General features: G+C 46.6%; 1 pseudogene; it reads right to left on the bottom strand.

Moving 5' to 3' along the window:
- LOC115032732 overlaps positions 1–77 on the bottom strand; it is a 269-nt pseudogene extending 192 nt beyond the window's left edge.
- Positions 78–5,739: the final 5,662 nt, after the last annotated feature.

The following is a 5,739-nucleotide window of genomic DNA, read 5'->3' as shown; positions in this document are numbered from 1 at the left end:
GATAGAGGACGTATCAGATATTAAACTGATAAGAACAGATACTACACTTGATCTTAGCCAAAAGGCCGAGAAGCGATACCCACCTGCGCCCACACGCCCGATACACTCAACACCGCACACACCTTCAACTCACGGTCACCAACACTCGCGCGCCCGCAAACACGCGCCCGACACCGAACCTCCTCTTCTATCCTGTCCACCACCTTTACGCCAGGGAAAGCCCGAGGAATCCAAGGGGGCCGAGAGGATTTTGTTGCGATTTTCGTTCCCAGAGTTCCGCGGAGATCGGGCTGCGTTCTTATTTGCATGCCCCGCCCACCACGCCTTCCGAGGCCGCTGCCCCGCGCCGCCAGAGCGACGCTGTACGGACCCGACGTCAGAGTTTCGGCCGGGCTCCTCTTCACAATCTTTCAGACACTGAACTGGCAACACTCACTGCAAGAGGGAACCTAGACCGGGCCACACACTCTCCCCCCGCCCCCCCTTATCTATCTAGTAGCCGGGGACGACCGGATCTCATCCCCTCAAGGGGCGGACGGAGCCTTGGGATTGCAGCTCCTTTGCTAGAACTAGTGCTCTGGGATTTTGTCCTTCACCCGGGCCTTCCCCTTCGTTCCTTCTTTTTCTTGTTCCTCGGGTTTTCAACATGGGAGTCTCTCGCCTGGGAAGCCCAGACTGATTGACGTGTGATTCCAGGTGATCCTCCTGCCTCTCAGCCTGCTCCAAAAGCCGAGTTCCTTTTTAAAAGCCTAAATAAACCAGGTTGTAGTGGGGCCTGTCTTTATTCGCACCACTGGGGAGGCAAAGGCAGGCACACCTTTGGTGGAACTCTAGTTCCAAGCCCATCTAGGCAAAAGGGAGTTCCCGGACACCCAAGGTTAAACAGAAAAACCCCGTTTCAAAAAACCAATAAATAAAAATAAATTAAATAAAACAGCCGGACTGTGGTTGCAAGCACGCCTTTAATCCCAGAACTTGGGAGGCACAGGCAGGCAGATTTCTGAGTTTGAGGTCAGCCTGGTCTACAGAGTTGCAGGACAGTCAGAACTATATACAGAGAAACCGTCTCGAAAAAGACATGACAATAGTACTTGAGTGGGACAGAGATGAGAAAAAGGACAAGAGCGAAGTAAGAGACAAAATGTATGTTAAACAGGAAATACCTCCAAACGTGATGCAGAAAGGCTTAAATACCTATGGGGCAGTGGCTCTCAACCTTTCTAACGCCATGACCCTTTAACACAGTTCTTTGTTGTACTGACCCCCTAACCATAAAATTATTTTTGTTGCTGCTTTACAATTGTAATTTTGCTCTACGAATCTTCTGTAAACAATTCTGATATGATCCCGACAAGCAGGGTGATCTAGGTGACCCCTGGAAAAGGGTCTTTCTACCCTGAAGAGGTCACGACCCACAACTTGAGAACTACCGTGTTAGTGAAAGCTAGGCATGGTGGCTGTTGTCCAACAAAGCTTGTTCTGGGGAAAGGCGACACAGCTCCTCATGCCAGGGAGGGAACCCACAACAGTCCAAAGTAAAGATAACACCAAAGACCAACCGGATAAACCATGAGTTTTGCTGGGGTTACTTACAGGGGGAGAAATGACTCAAAGACAGCTTCATCACCAAGGCCCACCCCGACATGGGTGACAGCTCACAAAGCTAGGAACCTGGAGCCCACTGCACAGCCTGCAGGCAGCTCAACAGGTTGGAGAGAGTTCTTTTCAGGTGCCTAGGTTAGACTAAACCTCCTCTAAGCAGCTCTTCTGGTCTGAGTCTTTGCTGGTTTTCTATTCCAGGAGTTTCCTTTGTTGCTCAGCTTCCTCTTGTTTACTCTATCAGGGAGGAGCCTAGTGAATCTGGTCAGTTTCAGGAAGTTCCTGAAGCTGTTTTGAGTTGTTTACCTTCCTGTTTAAGGAGCTTCCTGAAAGATACAAGGGTTTTTTTTTGTTTTTGTAGTTTTGAGACAGGGTTTCTCTGTTCAGCCCTGGCTGTCCTGGAACTCACTTTGTATACCAGGCTGGCCTCTAACTCAGAAATCCGCCTGCCTCTGAAGATACAAGCTTTAATTTGCAAGGGAACTGTACTCTCATGGATACTTGTGCAATCCCAGTACTTGGGAGATGGAGGCAGAGAAAATAGTGAATCTGGTCTGGGCAGCACAGTCTGGTTTTCAGGACATATTGAGCTAAGGAGTTCAGGTTTATGGGACTGTCAGGTGGAGGCAAGTGGGGGGTCAAGGGGGCGAGGCAGGGGTCGGGGGTGGGGAATGAATATGAGAGTGGGATGTTCAGCTCAGTCTTTTTTGGGTCTGGGTGGGTCAGAGATTCATCAATCTGACCATGAATATATTTTATATTTTCACAGAGAGGGGACTTTGATTCAGATACTGCCAGCAGGGCTACACCCGGGACTCCAGCTTCCCAAATATAGCATGGAGCCAGAGGGATTTATAAAGGCAAAGAACATAAGGTTCCATACATTCTGTTTTGTAAACAGATGTTTCACAGGTATCCTGGTGGCTTTTTTTTTGTTTGTTTGTTTTTGTTTTTAAGATAGGGTTTCTTTGTGTAGCCCTGGCTGTCCTGGAACTAGCTCTGTAGACCAAGCTAGCTTCACACTCAGAAATCCACCTGCCTTTGTCTCTTGAATGCTGAGACTAAAGGTGTGTCTCACTACTGCCCAGAACAAAAACAACCCATAACAGTCTTTAACATCTGGAAGTCCAATTTTGCTTTATTGTCCTCTTTAAGCACAGTAACTTTAAACTTTTTTTAAAATTTTATTTAAAAAAAATTCTAAGGTGCATTGGTGTTTTGCCTACGTGTATGTGTGTTTGTGAGGATGTCAGATCTCCTGGAACTGGAATTCCAGACAGCTGTGAACTGCCGTGTGAATGCTGGGAATTGAACCGAGATCCTCTGGAAGAACAGCCAGTGCTCTTAACCACTGAGCCATCTCTCCGGCCTTAATTTTAAGCTTTTAAACAAGTTATAGAGCATTTACCTATTTTGTGAAAAGATCCAAGACTGGATCTTGTGAATGAAAATTCTCAAAAAGAAGCCGTGTCTGACTGTGAACATAACTCCTGGATGGAGTTTGTCTAGAGTCTGATAAACAGTATGAGTATATCTAACTACTGTGGGAAAACTGGAATTTTGTAGGCTCGGGGGCTAATTACTTTATCTTGGGCTAGTTTTCGCCTTCTGGAGGCAGCCGTCTAGTGCTTCACTCTTTATCTGAACTAACACTTAGAGCATGAGAATAAATACCTCTTATAAGCTACTCAGTAGAACACAAGCTTCCATCTACCCAAGAGCTAAGATTGTCAATAGATAGCATCTTGGTCCATAAAATAGATCCTCCTATCTCAATATATCTCCCTCTCTGATACACCCATCACTATATTTTAACATTACCATTGTAAGGCCCTGGATGTCGGGCCTCCGCTCAAGTCCCAGGATGAACTGGCCAACACCTCACCGTCCTGAGAGAAAACCACACCTGATGCAAGCTGCAAGAGGTTTTATTATCAGCTAGCTGAGGACGAACCCCTCGCGCCTCGCAGGGCAGGGGAGTTCGACCCCGAAAGGTGATATTAGGGGGCTTTTAACAGCTAGCTGAGGAATTGGGAGAAGTTGGGAGGAGAGTTGGGAGTTTTTCTCTTCCAGGTGTCCTTGGTGACATTTACAAGGCAGGAGTGAGCAGTGAGTTCTTTCTGAATTTTTATCTCCGTGTCCTTGGCACAGGAAGGCCAGCATCTCTGGTTGTACAGTATAGAAACAAAAAAGCCTTTTGCTGGCTATACAGAACAAAGAGCTTCTTTTTAGCTGTATTTTTAAAGATCAGGGAAAACAAGCTTGGGGAAATGTTTTAGGGGCTCTACCTTCCAGGGAGAAACGCTTTAAGCCAGGGTCTCACACCATGACTTAGGTAAGACGGTGATGCCTTTAATCCAGCACTTGGGAAGGAGAAGCAAGATCTTTCTCGAGTTAAAGGTCAGACTGGTCTACAGAGCTAATTCCAAGATATCCAGGGCTACCCAAAGAGAACCTGTCTCTAAAAACCCAGGGGAAAATTGCCTTGATTTATGACTTTCTTAGTTCTATAAAACTATAAAAAAAAAAAAAAACCCTTGTGAAATTGCTTCCACGTTGGAACATAGAATCTGCGATAACCTAAATCTGCTTCTGGGCCACCGTCCTCCAAGACAGCTCAAGAGCAAACTGTCTCTTAGTCACTTTAAGATGAGAGCTATGGTTTTTACATCAACCATTTCTAGTGGAGAGTGTGTCAGCAGGTGGGGGATCTCATGGGGACCAAGGGCCCCTAGTGGGTGAGACCAAATCAGAGTGGTCATGCAAACCTGCAGGAGGAGGCAGGACTCCTTCAAGGCCGTCCTAAGTCTGGTGAGCTTCATGCCAGGCACGACCTTTCCCCAGTTTCCAGTCTTTAACCATCTTTGTTTCTATTTCTAAAAAAATGATGAAGAAAGATTTTGAGACCCGCCTAGGTTGTTATGGGTCTGGGGTCGTTCAGAGACTCACCAGTCTGACAGTGAATAAAATGTAACAAAGTTTTTTTATTCATATATGCGTGCCAGATCTCCTAAATGTGGCTCCACCCACAGCCGGCAGGGGGTTATAAGGCAAAGAATACAAAGTTACATTCTGTCTACCGTGCAGGGAGGTCATCTTGAGCAAAACACGCTTTTGTTTACGGAATCAGAAAAAGCAATTGTCCTTAGGACCTATGACCTCGCATAAACAATTTTGTTAAAACTGGGGACAAGAGCTAGCTGGGCAGCAGTGGTGGCCGCATTTAAGCCTAGTGCTTGAGAAGGAGATGGCAGGATACAAGAGAACCGTTTCCTAAAACGTGTGTCTGGGGGAAGGGGGTTAGGGGAAATCTGGAAAGAAGGCTCAGCAGTTAAAAGCACCCGCTGCCCTGTCTGGTGACCAGAGTTGGGTTCCCAGCCCTCAGGTCAGCTGGTTCACAACTGCCTATGTATAAATTCAGCTGGGTGTCTGATGCCATCTTCTGGCTCCCTGAACACACACTCACACATAAAACACATTTTTAAAACGCCACACTGATTTTTGTTGTTGTTGTTTTGTTTGAAGATTTATTTTCGGTGTATGAGTGCTTTGACTGCATATCTGTCTGTTTGCCACAAGGTACTTACAGAAATGGTGAGCCTCCATGTGGGTGCCGAGAATCAAACCCTGGTCCTTTGCAAGAACAAGTGCTCTTAACCACTGAGTCAACTCTCCGGGCCATAAGCAGCACTGCTGATGCTGACCTTGAATCCATTGGTTTGGAGTTTGGCAGTATCATTGCTAAGCTACATCCTTCTTCAGGTTCCAACTGAAACCTTTGCTTCTATTGTACTCTCTGATTAGCTACCTAGAAGGGGAGCAAGCGTTTTACATGGCCTGGATATCTCAACTGACCTAGACCAACAGTCTGGATCCTTGGAGTGGAGAATAGGAGAGCCATATTTTGATGGCCCTTTAGCACTGGAACCTTCTGGGGTGGAGCAGTCAACTGCCCAGATTCAGGATATAATAGCTCCCCAGAGGAATTGGAATCCTGGTTTGAAAGCAAACTGTCCTGGTGAACTCCTTAGATGGGGCAAACATCTAAGAGGGAGGAGTGGACCCAAGATCTTCAAAGAGCAGGGAAATCAAAGTCAAGATCCAACTCTGACGTGTGTGTGTGTGTGTGTGTGTGTGTGT

The sequence above is a fragment of the Mus caroli genome, chromosome 11 (genome assembly GCF_900094665.2).
Source record: "Mus caroli chromosome 11, CAROLI_EIJ_v1.1, whole genome shotgun sequence".
In the NCBI taxonomy this organism is placed as follows: Eukaryota; Metazoa; Chordata; class Mammalia; order Rodentia; family Muridae; genus Mus; species Mus caroli.
The sequence above is the reverse complement of the archived record's forward strand: the minus strand, read 5'-3'. Positions and strand labels throughout refer to the sequence as shown.